The 20,854-nt window shown below is 41.3% G+C and overlaps 1 protein-coding gene across 1 annotated transcript in view; it reads right to left on the reverse strand.

Annotated features, from left to right (window-relative positions):
• Positions 1–20,854, reverse strand: part of BLOC1S5 (biogenesis of lysosomal organelles complex 1 subunit 5) — a 65,229-nt gene that overhangs the window by 20,091 nt on the left and 24,284 nt on the right. The gene's annotated exons all lie outside the window — the stretch shown is intronic.

A 20,854-nucleotide genomic window follows, 5' to 3' on the forward strand; every position in this document is an offset into this window, starting at 1 on the left:
ATTAAAATAAGCAAATAAATAAATAAATACATGAATGGCTGATACAGATTGTGTTTTAAGTCTTAGTAATTGCTTTCTCTAGAATTTCCACCATGGATTTAATTATTACATTATTACTAATTACTGAAATTTGTACAATCTTCTAGTTATTTGGCAGCAAATGAGATCAAAACCTGGAGGCATTTTTAAATTATGAAATGTTCTAAAAGTTGCGATATGAATAATGTTTTCATGACAATATTTTAAAATGGAGAAAAGCCAGCGGTGTGTGTAAGATATGAAAATAATAATTATTTATAATTTATCAAGGGTTCACGAGGGTGGGAGGGTGGGGAAGGAGGGAAAAGTGAGGAGCTGATGCCAACAGCTCAAATGGAAAGTAAATGTTTAGCAACTGATGATGGGAATACATGCACAAATATGCTTGATATAATTGATATACGGGCTGTTACAAAAGTTATAAGAGCCCCCAATAAAATGATCTTCAAAAACAAAAATGGGGAAAGAAAGTAAGTTATAGTCAATTAATAATGGCCGCTGTAGCCATAACTCCTATGAGACATATTCTAAGTATGGACTTTATGGCTGTGGCTATAGTCCCATTTGGAGGACATTCTTTTACAATGGACAGGAACAGGGTGAGATGAAGCCCTGGCATTTGAAGAGCGTGTGATCCAGGCCACACCCTTTGTTTCCTTGTGCGCTTCTTCTACTCTACTTTAGTAGAAGGTGTAGCGTAATAAGCAATCCTTTGACCACATCGTGGCCCACCGAGACTCGAGGACGACATTCCTCCTTACAGAAGGCAATGCACAGAGAGGACTGTGGGGCTGGCGCCACCACAGACACAGCTGCCCTTCACTGGCCCACAGTGCCACAGGGGACAGCACTGGACTCAGTGTGGGGCCTGCGCCTGGTATCACCCCCACCCCAGAGGGCAGCACGAAGGGAGCACGACGGAGCAGCAAGGGGAGCAAAGCAATGAGGTGCACCCTAGGAATTCCAAAAACAGACCTTGGGATTAGAGGGCATGGAGTGGCACTTCACCAGATCCCACTGGAAAACCTTCAGAAGTGTCAGCAGACAGACCTGGGAGAATTTATAGGCTTTTTTTCCTTTTATGTTTCTCCTGTCTATCCCTATAAGATAAGCAGGATAACTAATCCCAAGGGAATGAAGCTGACAGCTCCGGGGCGGGGCCTGGGAGAGGGGGGCATGGGAGAGGAGGAGGTGGGACAAAGGGATGGGGGAGCCAACACACCTGGGGCCAAGGGAACAACAAGAGATCTAAAATTGATGGCAAAAAGGGCATAGAATGGGGTTTGATCAGGTGCAATGCAGCTGAGAGAAAGTGCTGAGAGTCAATGAAGGCTGAACAAGCTAGTGGGACAGGAGGAAAGTAAAACGAAACAAAGGAAAGAACTAGGAGGCAAAAGACATTTACAGAAGTCTAAATCCAGGGATGCACATTTGTAAATATTTTTATACATAATAATAGAGATATAGATCTATGTTACATATTTCTAGGTTAGGTAGTAAAGTAGCAGACAGACATTGGTTCTTTACTCAAGTACTCCTTCAACGCAAGAACACTGTTCTGATAACCTGGCATTCTGTGATGCTCACCTTCCTGACCAATCACTTAAATAAAAATGGTTGCATATGCTAATGTACTGAAGAATGCTGACAGTGCCCAGCTATTACAAGACATAGCGCCTGGGGTCTTAAAGGCTTGAAATTAAACAAGCAGTCACCCAGCAGGGAAGCAACAAAGCTCACATGGAAGAAGTACACCAACCCGTGTGATCACGAAGTGTTGACGGGATCAGGTATCAGGCACCAGAAGACCCAACACAAAACCAATATATCAATGCAAATGATGGTGTTCTAAGTGAGGCCCCAAGGCCATCTGTAGACAACTGACTTTCCCTCACAGAAGGTCACAAGGAAAGAACAAGCCAGCCAGGGCGCAGCGCGGCACCGACGGAACGCAACACACAACATTCCTCTAGTTCCTTAATGCGTCCTCTCCCACTACTATTTGATTTTTTACCTGTCATCTTTTATTGGACACATTCTCAAGGGCAAGTGGCCAGGCCAGGAAAGCAGGCCGCCCTCTCGCTGCGGCTTTCTCAGTGGTACTTCGGTCACCGCTGGTGTCTGAGCTCCTTGTAGGAGAGGCCGTAGCTGAAAACCACATAGGCCGCCAACACCATGGACACGCCGGCGACGCTCCCCTTCCTCACGTGGACGTCCTTGTTATAATACCCATCGTAGCCTCTCTGAAAGGCGCCGGCAATGGCTGTGGGGGTGAAGTCCCACATCAACACCCAGCGGGGCAGCTCCGAGATCCTGACTTCCAGGAGGCGCTTCTCCTTCAGGGGTGCGGGAGACGCCATCTCTGAGTGCTGGGTGTCTGCTGCGCTCTCCCCCCACTATCATGACCCCAGTCCTACCTTACAAATCCGGCTAGACCAGAGCATGCACATTGGTACAGACTATAATAGCTCTCGACACACAGAATCCAGGACAGATAAAACCCTTAGGAACAGTAATGGGAGTAGTGATACCATTGAGGGTAGGGGGAAGGTGGGGGAAGAAGGAGAAACTGTGAACAAACTACAGTGATCCATGTATAAACCTACTTCCCCCACAGCAGGGGGATGAACAACAGAAATGTGGGTGACAGGAGACAGTGGACAATGTAAGATATGAAAATAATAATAATTTATAATTTATCAGGTGTCCACTAAGGTGGGAGGGTTGGGGAAAATGGGAAAAACTGGAGCTGCTAGCAAGGGCTCAAGCAGGAAGAAAATGATGATGGCAACATTTGTGCAAATGTGTTTGATACAATTGCTGTATAGATTGTTATAAGAGCTATAAGAGTCTCCAATGAAATGAGTTATTAATTTTTTAAAAAGGAAACAATCCTTTGGATAAATATTGGTACCACCATATAGTTCTAACATACATCACCTCACCTGGAAAGCCAGACTTGTTTCCTGACCAAGCAAGTAGAAACAAGAAGACCTGTTGTGACTTTTGGACTTTTTGGTTTCTGGCTGTGGGCCCTGCATTTGGGTCACCTCTGCCTGATCTTTGGATTTTGGCAGAAACAGCACCCACAGCCATTGGAGACGTCGCCTCAAAGTTTTGTTTCCGTGGGACGTTGCGGTAAACTGTAAAACGCAGAGACCTGCAAGAATATACTCAAGGGGGGTGGCTGGGTTTGAGGTGGTAGACAGAGCAGCATCTTGGAAGGACTGACACCATTAATCTTCAACTCCCTGAGCGTAGTCTGGTATTAGTTTTTCTACAATAAATTGTTGCCACAGAAAGTAACGGAAGACGGGATAGAACTACCTACCACCTTGCAGACATAAGAATGATTACATTAAGAAAACATATGAACCATAGTACGCCCCAAAATCGGATCATTTAGATGAAATTCCTAGAAACATACAAATACCAAACACAATTCAGTACCCAAAAAAGCATGTGATTAGATCTACAATAAGTAAGAAGTCTGACTGAATGCTCTAAAGCACGCCTACAAAGAAAAGCGCAACCCCCCTGGTGAGCCTACCGGAAACATAAAGAGTTGACTCCATTTCTTCTCAAACTCTTCCTCCAAAATGAAGAGGGGAGAACACTTCCTAACCAAAGCCAGATAAAAACACTACACCCCAGTAAAATGATTTAAAAAAACCCAACAACACTACAAGGACAGAAAACTATAGACTAATATCCCCTCTTTGAATAAAAACTCACTGCCAACAATTCAATTCCAACTCTCAGGAACCCTATCGTACAGAGTAGACTGTCTTTCGGGTTTCTGATGCTCTCCATCTCGCCTGGAGCAGAAATCTGTCTCTATCAGAGAGGATGATGGATTTGAACAGCTAACCTTGTGGTGAGCAGCCTAAGGCATAACTGTTTAGCTACCTTATAGCTATAAATATAGCTACAAAAATAGTCAACAAAACATTAGCAAATTGAATTCAGCAATATGTTACAAGGATTATGTGCACCATAACCAAGTGGGACATATCCCAGAAATACAAGTGTATGTCAACATGTAGAAATAAATTAATGCATGACACTCATAAGCAAAAAACCCATATAATTATCTTCATTGGTGCAAAAAAAAAAAGCATATGACAAAATCTAACACCCTTTCATGATAAAAACAGTCAGTAAACTAGAAGATGGAAACCTCCTACACATAACAAAGGTCAGAGACACAACCAGGAGGCCCACTTTCACCACTGCTTTTCAACGCTGTGCTGGAGTTTCTCACACGTGGAATTAGACAAGGAGAAGAAATAGAGTTTCCAAACTGAAAATACAGGCACACAGTTTTCTCTGTTCATAGAGAAGAAGGGGGCATTCCTGAACACTTCGTGTGCGCGTGGAACCGGCATTGAGGCCTAACGACTACCATCCTCAAAAAGGAAGGGGACACGGGATGTTTGGAACCAGGAAAGGGATAAGTGAGTGCTGTATGCATTCACCACATTTATTCAACTGGCATGCTGAACACATAATCTGAGAGGCTGGAAATAAGAATAATATGGCATCACTCGGAAGAAGGCTCATTAACAACCTATGGTATACAGACGACGCAACCTTGCTTGCTGAAAATGAGGACTTGAAGCACTTGCTGGATAAGATCAAAGACTGCAACCTTCAAAACCGGTTGCAATTAAATGTAAAAATATCTATTTTTTTAATTATCCTAACTGGACGGACAGACAACATCATGAAAAATGGATAAAAGATTGAAGTGGTGGAGAATTTCATTTTACCTGGATCGACAATCAATGCTCATGGAAGCAGCAGTAAGAAATCAAACATGACTCACTAACTCACTCTCACTCACTCACTCTCTCACTCACTTCCTCACTCTCACTCACTCACTGTCTCACTAACTCACTGTCTCACTCACTCACTCTCACTATCTCACTCACTCTCTCGCTCACTCACTCTCTCACTCACTCACTAAAAAATAATAAAAATAAATATAAATAAAAAAGAAATCAAACACGTATTGCACTGGATAAATCAGCTGCACAAGACCTCTTTAAAGTGTTAAAAAGTAAAGACATCACCCTTTGAGGACTATGGTATTTTCAATCACCTCATATTCGTGGGAAAGTGAGACAATGTATACAGAAGACCACAAAAGAACTGATGCATTTGAGTTATAGTGTTGGTGAAGACTATTGAAAGTAACATGGACGGTAAGAACACCAAAGCTGTGTTGGAAGAGGTACGGCCAGAATGCTCCTTACAAGCTTCATCTGATGTACTTGGGACATGTTATGAGGAGAGACTAGCCCCTGGAAAAGGACATCATGCTGGTAAAGTAGAGGGACAGCGACAAAGAAGACCTTTCAGAAGATGAACTGGGACAACAGGCAAAAATATGAAACTTTAAGGATGGCGCATGGCTGGTCAATGTTTAGTTCTATTGTACGGGGGCCACTGTGAGTAGGAATGGACTTAACTGCACCTAATAATAATGACAGGAGGCACAAACACTTAAATCTAACTATTAGCTGAAAGGCTAGCAATTCAAATCCACCAAAGGGTGTCTCAGAAAAGAGGCTGGTGACGTGCGTTTGAAAGATCAGCCTTGAAAATCTCCTGAGAAGTGCAACTCTACTTAGCACGCAGAGCATGTATGTGTTGGGATCAACCTGACAGCAATTAGCAGCACAGACGGCATGACCTCTTATTTAGGAAGCACATGTCTGGGAAAGAGCACTGGTGTCACAGTGTGTTGGGCTGTTAACCTCAAGGTCAGCAGTTTGAAACCAACTGCATGGATGAAAGATGAAACTGTCTACTCCCACACAGTTACACTCTTAGAGTCAGAATCAGCTTGATGACAGTTGAGTTTGGTTTCCATGGATTAGAAGACAATATAAGTAAGATAAAAAACATAATCGTAAAGTAATATGCAGATTCAGTATATCTCTATCAAAAACCTAATGGTCTTAATAGGAATAGAAAAATCCATTCTGAAATTTATATAATATTCCAAGCCACACAGAATAATCAAAGCAATTTTTTAATGAGCAAAATTGGAGTTCTAAGACATCCCAATCTCAAAACTTACTGGTTTTAGAAAGTAAATAAGGACGATATAGACCAATGAGCATTGAGAGTCCAGAAATAAAACCGTATGAGGGGGTGCCCCCCGAAAAGTGGATTTTCCATCCCAAAAGTTAAGTATTTAATTCATTTTTGGGGAGGAACCTCATTACCTTCAAAGCAGTCTCCATTACACTCAAGTCATTTATCATCTCTGCAATTCCGTTCTCAGACTCATCTGCTGGGTGGCTGACAGCACCTCCATTGTGTTTTGTTTATTCTTTACCTCTTCTTTTTCTAAATCATTTTATTGGGGCTCGTACAACTCTTATCACAATCAATACATACATCAATTGTGTAAAGCACACTTATACATTCGTTGCCCTTATCGTTCTCAAAATTCGCCTTCCACTTGGGTTCCTGGAATCAGCTCATTTTCCTTTTTTTCCTCTCCCTCCCTCCCTGATACCCCCTCCCTCATGAACTCTTAATAATTTATAAATTATTACTTTATCTTATCTTACACTGTCCAGCGTCTCCCTTCACCCAATTTTCTGTTGCCCATCCTCCAGAGAAAAGGTTATATGTAGATCCCTGTGATCGGTTCCCCCTTTCTACCTTCCCCTTCCCTCCCGGTATCGCCACTCTCACCGTTGGTCCTGAGGGGTTCATCTGTCCTAGATTCCCTGTGTTTCCAGTTCCCATCTGTACCACTGGGCATCCTCTGGTCTAACCAGGTTTGCAAGGTAGAATTGGGATCATGATAGTTGGAGGGGAGGAAGCATTTAAGAACTAGAGGAAGGTTGTGAGTTTCATTGTTGCTACACTGAACCCTGAGTGACTCATCTCCTTCCCACTGCCCCTCTGCAAGGGATGTCCACTTGTCTACAGATGGGCATTGGGTCCCCATCATGCGCTCCCCTCATTCATGATATCTTCCCCACCCCCCTGCCTTTGTTGCTTCAAACCTGGTCCCCTCGGCCCTTCATGATCACGCATGTTGGTGTGCTGCTTCCATGAGGGCTTTGTTGCTTCTGGGCTAGATGGCCACTTGTTTACTTTCAAGCCTTTAAGTCCCCAGACGCTGTATCTCTCGATAGCAGGGCACCATCTTATACACACACTCGTCTTCAGCGTTTATGTGGGGAAGGTGATCACACAATGGTTTTTGTTCTTTGGTGTCTGCTACCAGATCCCTTCAACACCTCGTGTTCACACAGGTTTGTGTGCTTCTTCTCTGTGGGCTTTGTTGCTTCCGAGCTAGATGGCCACTTGTTTGCCTTCAAGCCTTTAAGACCCAGATGCTATATCTTTTGATAGCCAGGCACCATCAGCTTTCTTCATCATGTTTGCTTATGCACAAATCTGTCTTTAGTGATCATGTCGGGAAGGTGGGTATCATGAAATGACCATTTAGCTGTGCAAGGTGCTCTTATATTGAGGGAATGCACGCGAGGAGGCCCAATGTCCACCTGCTACCCTACTACTAAACCTATAAATATATGCACATAGGTCTATTTCCCCCATAATCATAAATATATTTACATATGTACATGTATGTATTTAGGTTTCTATATATGCCCTTTGCCTCTTACTCCTTTCTCTATTTCCTTATGCTTTCCTCCTGTCCCACTACCACGTTCAGCCTTCATTCTGGTTTCAGTAATTCCTCTCAGTTACCTTGACCTTGGTCACTCCCTACCAGTCCTCCCATCCCCTCCCTCCACTGGTTTTGAACCACTTGTTGTTCCCTTGTGCCTAGGTTGGCCAACAACAACCTCCCTTCCCCTACCTCCCACACTCTCATGTCCCTCTGGGACCGTTGGTCCCGTAACTTTCTTCTCACATGGTTTGTCCAGCCTATCTTAGCTAAGTGGACCTGCAGATATAGTAATATGTGCATAAAAATGCAGATTGCTTTGATAGCACCAAAGTGGCACATAAGAACATGGTGTCAACGAGAGCAACAACGACAAGCTAACGAACAGAAAAGCCACTGACATACAAATTTTAAAAGACCTCTTCTACTTCTTTAAATCGTTATCTTTTCACTTCCCTCTTCATTCATGGAAACAAAAATAAGTTGCATGGAGCAAGGTCAAATAAGTCAGGTGCATGGGGCAAAAGAGACATGCTAAGTTTTTTGGGGTTTTTTTTGCCAAAAATTGGTGCACTGAGATGGCTGCTATAAGCAGGTGCATTGTCATGATGGCAAAACCAGTCCCCCATCTGTCACAAATGAGGTATTTTTTTGTCACACACTGGTATGCAATCTTTTCAGAACCTCCAACTAGAAAGTTTGATTAATATTCTGACCTAGTGGAACAATACAATTAGGGAAATAGAAATCAAAGTCACAGTGAGTTTCTACTTCATAGCCACATGATAGCTAACATCCAAAAAGATGTTCATCAAAAAAGAGAGTTGTATGCAGGTGCCAAATTGGCAAGGGGTGGATTGAGATAGTTAAGGTTTATTGTGCCAACCTGACTGATAAAACACATATGGTAATAATTGAAGGGGGGAGAAAAATGGCTCGGTGAGCCTGACCCTTCTAGTTCTTGGGTCTCTTGCTTTCTGATGGTTGGACTAGGGTGCAGCTGCCTCAGTCAGTTCCCTGCTTCAGCTGGCAAGGCTTACTTCCTGCAAGACATCCCTGAGGAGAAGCCACATGGACCTACCCTGATGCAGCCCTAGGTGCTGGAGCAGCCACATGGAGACTCCTGCTAGTGCTGAGATGCTTACACGCTCACTGATTTGGCTTTCCTCCTGCAGTTGGTGTCATTGTATGTGTTTTGTGAGATTGAGGAGAACTATATAGATTGGTGTCGGACATATGGGGTAATGTTGGACTTAATAAGCTTGGACAGCACTGAGTTGGGATACTTTCTTAATGTACCATTACCCAGACTAACATATTATAACACACCCAGACTCTCCACATGAGAGTCAGCCTTAGGGAACCACCCAGCTCAGCTTTATCAACTCTCAGGTGTGTGGGAAGTCACTAAATGGTTATAGTTTAAAATACTAAGTTACAAACATGCAAAATATTGTGTTATTCAAGGAATTTAATCTAAGATATCAAATATATGGACACAAAATTCTTTATAATGCCATCTAAGTATCTGTGCAATGTCTATAGGAATCTCTAAAGGTACATTGGGAGCCTAATGGATCAGGAATTGGGCTGATAATATAAAGTTCAGTGGTTCTAGTCACAACGTATTCCATGGGAATGAGGCAGTCATTATCCATAAAGATTTACAGTCTCAAAAACTGGATGGAGCAGCTCTTCTCTTTCCTGTAAGGTTACTATGTGGTCTAATCAACTGAACAGTAATGGGTCTGGTTTGTCCAGAGATCTGTAGGAATGAAATTTTTCATTCTAGTTGCTGAAAATTGTGTATTTTGATTTTTTTTCTTTTTCCTTGGAAGCCTCGCGAGTGGTTTCTCAAAGAATAAACTAAATAGCTGGCATAAAAAAATATAAAAAGAGGCCGCCCAGCAACTCCAGTTGTTGGGGAACACTGGCGCGTGGGGAAGGATGCGGGGAGATGACATCCGAGTTGAATCCGGAGCTAAGTCAGTGAAAAAGAGCTCGGACTTGGCACGAAACAACAAAAAGGCCAAGAGGCCGGGGGCGGCCGTCGCCTCAAGAAGAGAGCTTTGAGTGACATGTCTCCATCGACACCTCCATCCTACCACCTCGAGTTGGAAGCCAGCTACGCTGCTTTCTGAAACTTCCCACTCCTCAAGTCCTTGGAAGATTGCAAAGCCTCCCGCTTGTGTCCTAGTCCAAGTGAGATGGTGGGGGAGACATCAGATGGAACCCTTTGCATCCCAGGGATGCTTTGCTGAGTCAAAAGCTGCGAGGGCCACCACACGATACGCGATCCGTGTGGTCCAAAGCAACTGACCCCTTATCTAACAGATACGGCTGTGCTGGTTCTGGACACCATCACCAAATTCAACCGTCTTCCAGTTGGGAGAGGTCAGATAAGTGGACTAGCCCAGCTTTCTCTAACCATCAAATCAAGGGCTTCTTGTTTCACCAACCGCTAAGAGTTAAAGAACTCCAGGGCACTGCGAGCCCACGGTGCTTCTGTGAAATTAGAGAAAGATGCTCACATCCAGCAGACACAGTCTGGCGGTTCACAGTACACTGGCTGGAATTCGGCTGGGCATCCCGGCATAGCCCTCATTTACTCAGTAGTTTCACATGCCAAAAACCAGATTGGGCAATTCACATACGTTGCCTCATTCAATTCTCTTACCAAACCTTCAAGGCAAACATATGATCCCCACTTTACAGATAAGGAGACTGGGGCCCAGAGAAGTTAGGAACCTGTCTGCATTGCACAGTCAAGTAAATGGTGACATCAGGACTCACATCCAACCTCAGAAGAGACCAGAGGGTTCTGCTCTTCCTGAAGGGAAGAAGATAACCTTCCTTGTCTTTCCACGTTCTCAAACTCTTAGTGCTTATTTTTCCAGTTCCCTCCGGGTTCAGTCCTTGTCAGCACCTAATTCACTCACTCTTCTCTGTATTCTGTATTAAATTTGCAATGCCATTAATTACATAATCCTTGTTCTAATCTTAGTTCAACATAGCCTTCAAAGGCATGCATCAGTAGCCTCTGTTGAATTAGTCTATGGGCTCCCTGAGAGGCAGGGCTATGGCTTCTTCTTTCTTTGTTATTCCCACCATCCCTAACATAACACCAAGCAAGAAATACTTGTTTGACCCATGTTACAAACAAAGGCTCATTAACAGATCAAAGGATAAACAAAATGTGGTATATCTATATAATGGGATATCCCCCGGGCAAAAGAAAAGGGAAATTCGGATGCAAGCTTCAACACAGATGAGCCTTGGAAGCATTGCTGAGTGAAACAAGGTGGATGCAAAAGAGTCAATGCTGCCCTCGTGTGATTCCACTACTCTAGAGTAGGTACATTCATACAGGCAAGAAGTAGATTAGTGGTCACCAGGGACTAGAAGGAGTGGGAAGTCAGGAGTTTCTGCTTCATGAGTAGAGATTCTATTTGGGTTGAGGAAAAATTCTGGAAATAGCGAGTGGTTAATGGTTGCACAACATTGTGAATAATAATTAATGCCACTAAATTGTACAGATGTGTGGTTGTTTTGTTGTTAGCTGCTATTTAATCCATTTAATTCATGGCTTGAAATTAATAAAATAGAAGAATATATAAAATAGTGCAAATACATATACAGCTAGCCTCACTTAACGACCATCTCATGATCCCGCTTTCTGCATTTACAATAGTAAAAAATCTGCACCCGACTATTTTGCACATCAACAATGTACAACTAGCTGAGGCTCAAGATGAGACTACTGCTGACTGTGATGATTAAAGTTAGGTGCCAACTTGGCTGGGCCATGATCCTCAGTGGTTTGGCAGATATGCAATGGTATATTTTTGTAGTTATGGACTAAAGTAGTTACTTTATGACCTGATGAGAATAACATGGATTTTAACGTAACAACCTGGTCTGTGGAACTTAACCACATTGATAAGTGAGGAATGAGTGTTCACAACATATACATTGTATACATGTGTGTATTCACAAAGGGGCTTCAAAAAGTTTGTGAAAAAACGATATTATCTTTTAATTCCATTTCCCAAAAGCTTTTCAAAACTGGTACAGGCCCAGATGGTCCTTTAAGACACCATCAGCCGTACCCGAAGGCACTCAGCAATAGTTCTCTGGGACACTGCAAACCTAGCTCGGCCTAGGAAGTGCCTGGAGGCCCCCGGCTGTCTCACTCTGGATGGGAAGCTGCCTCGCCCATGCGCCTGTTGCAACTGCCACCACTTCTCCACCGCTGGGCCCAGGACTCGGGCCTCTGTCTTCTGGACAGAGGATGTTCACTGCAGGTATCTCAAGGCCAAAGGGCACACTCTCTCTTGGCTCTTCTTTCTTGATGGTAGTCATATTCCCCATTCCTTCTTCTGAGGTGTCTATTTTGTACCCCGCGGAATGGCAAAAATTAACCAAGCCTCACATTAGAGTACCAAGTGTTTACAATCACAGCTAGCCTGTCAGCAATCACTCAAAATGGAATTATATCAAGGTATCAGCAATTTTTCCCACCTTCTCTTACCAAACAAGCCGCGAAAGAGGAAATACATATCTAATTGGTCCCACTTAATTGTTCTGTGGAAATTATAATCACTGCACTACAAACTGAAATGCTCAAGAGACGAGGCCTAGATTAGCACACATTTCATTTTGTGCAGCAAAGAAAAAAATCTTTAATCTGATTTAATTTTTTATTTGACATTGTAACAATCATATCACTTCTGTTATTCTGTTCTATATTTTTATCTGATTCAATTTCACTTAAAATAAAGTGAGGAATGAGTATTTACAACATATACATTGTATACATGTGTCTATGTGTGTATTCACAAAGGGGCTTCAAAAAGTTTCTGAAAAAATGATATTATCTTTTAATTCCATTTCCCAAAGGCTTTTCAAAACTGGTAAATGCCCTTCCTTACAGCGAGTGCTGCCGGGAGTTGGAAAGGACTAGATGGCAGTGGGCTTGGTGTTCTGTGGGTTTTGTGCGACTCCAGTGGCGAGCATGATTGGAAACTTGGGTCTGCCTTCCTCTGTACTTCTTCCCATGTAGTTTTGAAACTCGCTGGCTTTGCTTTGCTATCCTTTGCTGTAATATACCTAAGTCAAGAGTAAGACTAAGTCCCTAGTAATTTATAGAACCAGGGGGTAATTTTAATGGTTTCTCCTCCCAAAACTGTAGCTCAATTTTGCTCCAACCCATCCTGAGGGTGGGCTAGATTTAATGGCTTGCTTCCAAAGAACAGAGTAGGAAAAGGGGGTGGGGGAAATTAACTTCATAGTAGAGAAACCTTGCAAATACTACGTCAACTAAAATAAAACAAAAAAAATTACGTCAACCAAAAACTGAAAGGATGTGAGCAGAAAGCACTCAATCCCTGTGGTACATTCTTCTCAGTCTAATCAAGGGGGGGAAACGTGAGACAAACCCAGAGTGGGCAACATTCTACAGGACACTTGGCTAGTACTTAACACCGTCTTGGAAATCAAGGAAAGACTGAGAAATGATTACAGACCAAAGGCGGCTAGGAAGACATGACAGTTAAATGCAGTGTGGTATCCTGGATTAGATCCTGGAATAGAAAGTGAACAGTAATGGAAAGTGGACAGTAACTGGTAAAAATCAAAATAAAGTCTGCAGTTCCCTCAATAGTCATGTGCCAAAGTCTGTTTTTGAATTTTCACAAATGTGGTGTGGTAACATGTTCACACTGGGGGAAAATGCGTGAGGGGTATATGGAAACATTTTGTTTTACTTTGCAAATATATAGTAAATGTAAGATTATCTCAAAATGCAGAGTTTACTAAAAAGATGAAGAAGGATGGTAAATTTGATGAGGAAAGAAAGCTAGTTAAAGCTACCAGAGCTTTTATATTGTTCTGAATCATTTATATTGAGTAACTGTGGCAATTTTTCATTGTTTCTAATGTTCCATAAGAAAATTTAACTTTATTATCAAAGCTGGGTAGAATAGTATAATGACCCCTCATTAACCCACCAACACACTCCAATAATTGCTACCTTGTGATTAACCTTTATTCCCTTTGTATGCATGCCATAATCATTCCCTCACCCTCAGCCCCATTTGGTTTAAAGTAAAACTTCAGTAAATATTTCAGTTTGCCTAAAGTCAAGGATTTGAGGGACTCTGATCTAATGGCCAATACCCGAAGGCTCTGTGAAATCCTCTTCAAGAGTCTGAGTTCTGGACCTTCCCAAAAGAACAGAAACCTGGTGTTTCAGAAGAATTAGCACAAAGAACAACCCCTACCCCGGCCCCTCCAATCCATGGATTTTGTGCTGCCTCAACAGGATCCTGCCTGCGGAGCTGCTCCTCCTCCCAACACTGTACATTTTATTGAGAAGAGGGGGAAAGGTGAGCTGATGCATCGGATTCACACCTGCCACTAGAAAACACCATGGAAGAAGCTGGCACATCTCCCACAACACACTTGGATGGAGGGTGGTTGAATTCGCACTGAGAAAGGATGAAAAAAAAAAAAAGAAAAGAAAGAAAGGGGGAACCGATACAAGGACCTACATTTAACCCCCTCCCCGGGGAATGGTCAACAGAAAAGTGGGTGAGGGGAAACATCAGTCAGTTTAAGACATGGAAAAATAATTATTTAAAAATTATCAGTGGGGAGGGAGGGAGGATAGAGGAGGGAGCAGATAAAATGAGGAGCTGGTTCCAGGGGCTCAAGTTGAAAGCAAATGTTTTGAGAATGACGAGGACAACAAATGGACAAATGTGCTTGACACATGGATGGATGGATGGATGGATGGATGGATGGATGGATGGATGGATGGATTGTGATAAAAGTTGTACGAGCCACCAATAAAATGATTTTAAAAAAAAGAAAGGATGAATGTGACTGAACTCAGGTAGGATTACTGATGAGTTTCAACACACTAGGCTTGAGAGGGTCACAGCCCACATCCAGACAGATCGAGAAGACTCAAATCAGCTAGAGGCTGACTCTCAATGATTGGCTGGAACTCTTGAGCCTGGACTGTAGCAACACTTACCCAGAAAGTCAGAGAGTCAAGCCAGCCCTGGAGGAGTACAGAATTAGGTGAACACGTGTTGGGGGGAAATTAACACAGGAGAGTTTGAACCTCATCGCTTCATGAATCCAGGGTTCAAAAAGCACCACCTGCCTGTATGTTGACTCATGCAGAGGAAGTAATTTAAGAGAAATGCTAGGCCTGGCCCTGATGTGGAATCAGTGAAAACAGCTTGGGTGAGTGAATGACCAGTGTCTTGGACATTCTCTACCCCTTCACATTGGTTGTATTGCTCGGTGGCCCACAATCCCAGAAAATTAAGGAGGCAACCTAAAAACCAAGATCTTAACAGGTGCAGTATTTAATTGTGTCTAACCTACGGCCCCTGCCTGCTAAAGATATGCTAGTGCCAAAACAACCAGGCTACTCTTGGGTCTTCAGAACGTACAACAGGTTTTCAGGGAGTGCTGTTCGGCCACAGACAAATATAAAAACAACACCATGTCTTCGAGGCAGGAGCCAATCACTGTGCACATGCAAAACCAAGAGAAAAATGGCTCAATTGAGTGGAATATACACAGATGTGCACCCAAAGGAGGTCTTCGAAGGGAAGAAAGCTTCATATATTCCTGAGAGTTTATGAAAATGAATAAACTTAAGCTGCTTTAAATGAATGGAAGAAAATTTCGAATCCAGAAAAAAAAACCTCAGAAAAGAATTATAAGATCAATATGACAAAATAAATTAAAAACTAGGAATAATCCAACAATTCCAAATAGAATTTTAAAAGCAAACACTAATAAATTAGCACTGGATAACATTTTGAAAGAACAAAAAAGAAAAATTGAAACAATGGGAATATGACTCCATTATCCCTCAGGACCAAAATACAAGAAAATCAAACTATTTAAAAAAAAAAAGACTAAATCACAGGGGAAAAAAGTCAGGCTTATTGGAGTAAAAGAGAAGCAAAAATAGTGATACTAACTTTTGACAAAATAGACATCAAAGTAAAAGTCAATATGAGAGCCAAGAGAGGTCATTATATAACTATGAAAGCCAAAATTGAAACAGAATAAAATCATCATAAACACCTATGCATCCAATTAAAAAAATCCTCAAAATACATTACTCAAGTTCTTACAGAATTGACAACCGCTGAAGCCAAAGCGGGTGAACAAGCAAATGTGGTGAAGAAAGCTGATGGTGCCCGGTTATCAAAAGAGATAGCGTCTGGGGTCTTAAAGGCTTGAAGGTGAACAAGTGGCCATCTAGCTCAAAAGCAACAAAGCCCACATGTAAGAAGCACACCAGCCTGTGCGATCACGAGGAGTCAAAGGGATCAGGTATAAGGCATCATCAAAAAAAATTACCATAGTGAATGAAGGGGGAAGTACAGAGTGGAGACCCAAAGCCCGTTTGTCGGCCACTGGAGATCCCCTCACAGAAGGGTCTAGAGGAGGAGATGAGTCAGTCAGGGTGTGACGTAGCACCGATGAAGAATACAGCTTTCCTACAGTTCCTAAATGCTTCCACCATCCCCTACCCCCCCCACTACCATGATCCAAATTCTACCTTGCAAATCTGGATAGAGCAGAGATTATACACTGGTGCAGATAGGAGCTGGAGGCACAGGGAATCCAGGGTGGATGATACCTTCAGGACCAGGGGTGTGAGGGGTGATACTGGGAGGGTAGAGGGTGAGTGAGTTGGAAAGGGGGAACCGATTAGAAGGATGTACATGTGACCTCCTCCCTGGGGGACGGACAACAGAAAAGGCGTGAAGGGAGTCACCAGATAGGGCCAGATATGACAAAATAATAATTTATAAATTATCAAGGGCTCATGAGGGAGGGGGAGCGGGGACGGAAGAGAAAAAAGAGGACTTGATGCAAAGGACTTAAGTGGAGAGCAAATGCTTTGAAAATGATGAGGGCAAAGAATGTACAGACGTGCTTTATACAATTGATGTATATATATGTACGGATTGTGATAAGAGTTGTATGAGTCCCTAATAAAATGTTTAAAAAAAAATAAAATAAATAATAAAAAAGAATTAAGAAGAAACAAAAAGACCATAATACAATACTAGGAGACTTTAATACATCACTTTCGAGCAAAGGCAAATCAACTACAAAGAAAATCAACAAAGATACAAAAGAACTAAATAAAACAATCAACTTGATCTCTTATATACATAGAATACTTCACCCAACAAAAGAACATATACATTTTTTTCTAGTTGACATGAAACATATTATAGTGATCATGTGTTCGGCCATAAAAAAAAGCATCAACAAATTTAAAAACATTGAGATCCTACAAATCATTTTTTTCAGATCTCAATGCTATAAAATTTGAAATCAACCATAAAATGGTCAACCCCTCAAAATCAATTACATATAAACTGAGCAGCACTTACTTAAAAACCACTGGGCACTTGAACAGTACAGTTTTATAATTCCCTGAAACAAATTAGAATTAAAATACAACATAACCAAAATCACTGGGACACAGTAAGATCAGTATTCAGAAGACAATTTATAGTAATAAATATACACATAAAAGAGGTAATTAAAATAAACTCCTTAACGCATCACCTATGACAATTACAACAAGACCAACGAAAGAAATCCTCAGACACTAGAAGAAAAGAAATCTTAAAAGTTTATTGCAAAAATAAATGAATCAGGAAGTTTTCATAGGAAAAAATAAGCAAGACAAAAAGTTGGTTCTTGAAAACGATTAAAATGATAAACCACTGTCAAACCGAACAAAAGGAGAAAATCATATGTTATGAATAAAAAATGAAATCGGTGACATCACAATAGAACCAACTGAAATTTTAAAATAATCATACAATATTATGAAAAACTATATTCCAACAAGTTTGAAAAACTATAATATATGGACAAATTTCTAGAAACACATTATATACCTAAATTAACACATGTCGATACAGAAAACCCTAACAGACCTTTAACACAAGAAGAAGACATAGATCTGTTTGTTTAAAAGCTCCCAGCATCACTAAACCCAGGACCAGAAGGCTTTCCTGGGGAATTTCATCAATCTTTTAGAAAAAAACTAACACCAATTCTATATAAACTATTTCAGAATATAGAAAGGGGCAGTATGCTACCAAACTCATTTTACTATGCAAGTATAACGTGCCAACATGGCACCCATAAGAAGTGGGTGGAGTCCAGCCTGTCACAGCCTGAGGATGCCTCTCTGTGGGCGTGGCCTTCTCATAAGGAGGAGCCTGGGAATTTCCTCTCTCTCACCCTCTCTGCTTCACCTTCCTGTTGGCAAGCAACAGGGCTGAGACCTGCCAGATTGTTGTGACACTTCCACCGCCATGGATCCACAAGATTCTGCACCCACTGGCCTGTAACCTTCCTGCATTTTGCATCATTACTGGTGGCAGTGGGAATCTGAAGAAAGATTTATGAACTAGTATTGAACTTACAGACTTGATCTGGCCTGGGTGGGGCTGTTTTCCTGATATATAACTACTTTTTGATATAAAGCTCTCTTACACATATGTGAGATCCATTGAATTTGTTTCTCAAGTCAACCCACCTAACACAATAACCCTTATACTTAAGCCAGGAATATATATCATCAGAACTGAAAATTATAGACTAATATCCTTGATGAATATAATGTCAAAATTTTCAACAAAATTCTAGCCAACAGAATTCAACAAAATATTTCTTTTAAATCACGATCCAGTGGGACTCATACAGGTATGCTAGGATGGTTCAATATTAGAAAAATAATCAATGTAATCCACCATATAAACAAAACAAAGGAAAAGAATCATGAGTATATCAATCAATGCAGAATAGGTTTTATCAGATTAGCGTTCGATTTTGTTTTATGTGTCTTTCTGCAAGACTATTTCAGAGATGGGTTGTAATGTCTCCAACAGGATGCAGGAATCATTCCTTCTTCATTTTTTAGTAAGAATACCTCTATGAGGAGAAACTTCCCCTTATCGACTAAATGGTAACTCTGAAGACAAATCATATATGGAAAGGCAGAATAAAATGCTAGGTTCTTTCCCCTTATTCACCAGTTTTAAAGATAATAAGTTGGTTCCTTGGTATTCTCTAAAGGTAATCAGTAAGGTGTTTGGACACATTCTTATGATTCAGAAATGTTAGTACATTTGAGGTTCAATAGTTATTTCTCCTGCTTGCTGGCCAAATTATTCTATCTTTGTGGAATAGGAACCTACTCAAGTTGGCCCTGGAATGATTTTGACAGTGGCCTAGATATTCTCTAGGAGCCCTAGTGGTGTAGTGGTGAAGCTGCAATCTGTTTGGTCGGCAGTTCAAAACCAGCAGCTCCACAGGAAAAAGACTGGGCTTATTACTCCCATAAACAGTTACATTCTCAGAAACCTACAATGGGGCGACATGAGACAGCAGTGACTCTATGGCATTGAGTTTGGTTTGGGATTTTTGGATATTTTCTAGTATTTTCTTTGCTTTCTGGTTTGACCAGCTGTTCCAGACACATCTTGTACATTCCAACTTGAGTGGGAGGAGCAGGTTCCCCATTGGTATGTAGAAGATTTAAGATTTACAGACCGCAGCATTGGGGGGTGCACACTGATATTGTGTGGGTCATTGTTTCTGGGTCTTTCCATGGCACAGTGGGACTTTTTCTCAGGACCTATCTTCTACCTAATTCACACACACACACACAAATTGTTAAACCAGAGGGAAGAACAAAAATGATACATCTTGAGCTCACATTATCAAATTTCAATTCGGGGTACAGAATTTTTACTTATACTCTTGTCTTAGCTGTTTCTTTCCAGGTTTCAAAACACAACATAATAATTGAAAACATAGCCTAGGGTTATATTTGCCTTCCTATATAAATATATATGATGGGCCTTCAAAGTTTATGGAAAAATTCCATTATCTTTCAATTCCATTTTGCCATTAATTTTTGAAGCCTCCTTATATATTACTTCATTGCCTTGTGGCATAAGACAGATACCTCTATACACAATCTGCTTTATCCCCTTATAAGTGATTTACCTATTTTTCTCTGTATACCTAAGAGATTATTTTTTAAGTGAATTCCAATAGATTCTTTATAAAAGGTTGCAGTGTTGGCTGCTCTGCATTAATTTTCCTGATTTTCAGTGTCATTTCAATACATTTCAATAATTCCAATACTACTTTTAGCTAAGAAAAATGTTCTGAATTCTAGGTTTTATATCTTCTTTATTACATCACTTTGATTTTATTCTTCATGAATCTATATCACACATATATTGGATAGTCAGTACTGATGGTGCTGTTGGGGAAGTGGTGGGCTGCTAACTGCAAAGCAGGAGGCTCAAACCTACCAACTGCTCCATGGGAGAAAGATGAGGCTGTCTGCTCTCAGAAAGATTTACAGCTTCCAAAATCCTGTATACCTTTTTTATGTGTCAGAATGGATTCAATGGTAATGGGTTTGTTTATGTTTTTAAGCATCAGTAATTATTACTTTCTCTTGAATCCTTCACATTCCCTTGCCATAAATCACTAAATTAATGAAGTTAACTAAAAACTAAATATACAGCACTATATACCTTACAAACATTTCGTACATACTTGCTGATTCACATGGGCACATGAGAAGGGATATAATATCTCCTTGATGTTACAGAGAGAATGGCTCCAAGCACCATTCTTCATCCAATGATACCACTAAATTCATACTCAAAATAGACAATTCTGAATCTTCATTTTCAATATTTTCGTTGTAGACAAGGGAATAAAAATTGAACTAAGTCCAGCAGGAAGAGTCAACTGTTTTTAAAAATGAATGCACATAAAACCAAAACCAAACTCAGTGTTCTCAAGTGGATTCTGACTCAGAGACCCTTTAGGACCAAACGAAGCTGCCCGTGGGTTTCCAAGACTGTAAATGTTTACAGGAAGAGAAAACGCCATCTTTTTTCCAGAGAGCAGCTGGTGGTTGCAACTGCTGGCCTTGCAGTTATCAGCCCACCTCGGAACTAACTCACTACATCACCAGGGCTCCTCAGATGAACAGAGACTTTAAAATAGTAAAGCAGTATTTCAATCACCTAGGCAATGCTGCCACCGTGTGGTGCCTTT

The sequence above is a fragment of the Tenrec ecaudatus genome, chromosome 7 (assembly GCF_050624435.1).
Source record: "Tenrec ecaudatus isolate mTenEca1 chromosome 7, mTenEca1.hap1, whole genome shotgun sequence".
NCBI classification, from domain to species: domain Eukaryota; kingdom Metazoa; phylum Chordata; class Mammalia; order Afrosoricida; family Tenrecidae; genus Tenrec; species Tenrec ecaudatus.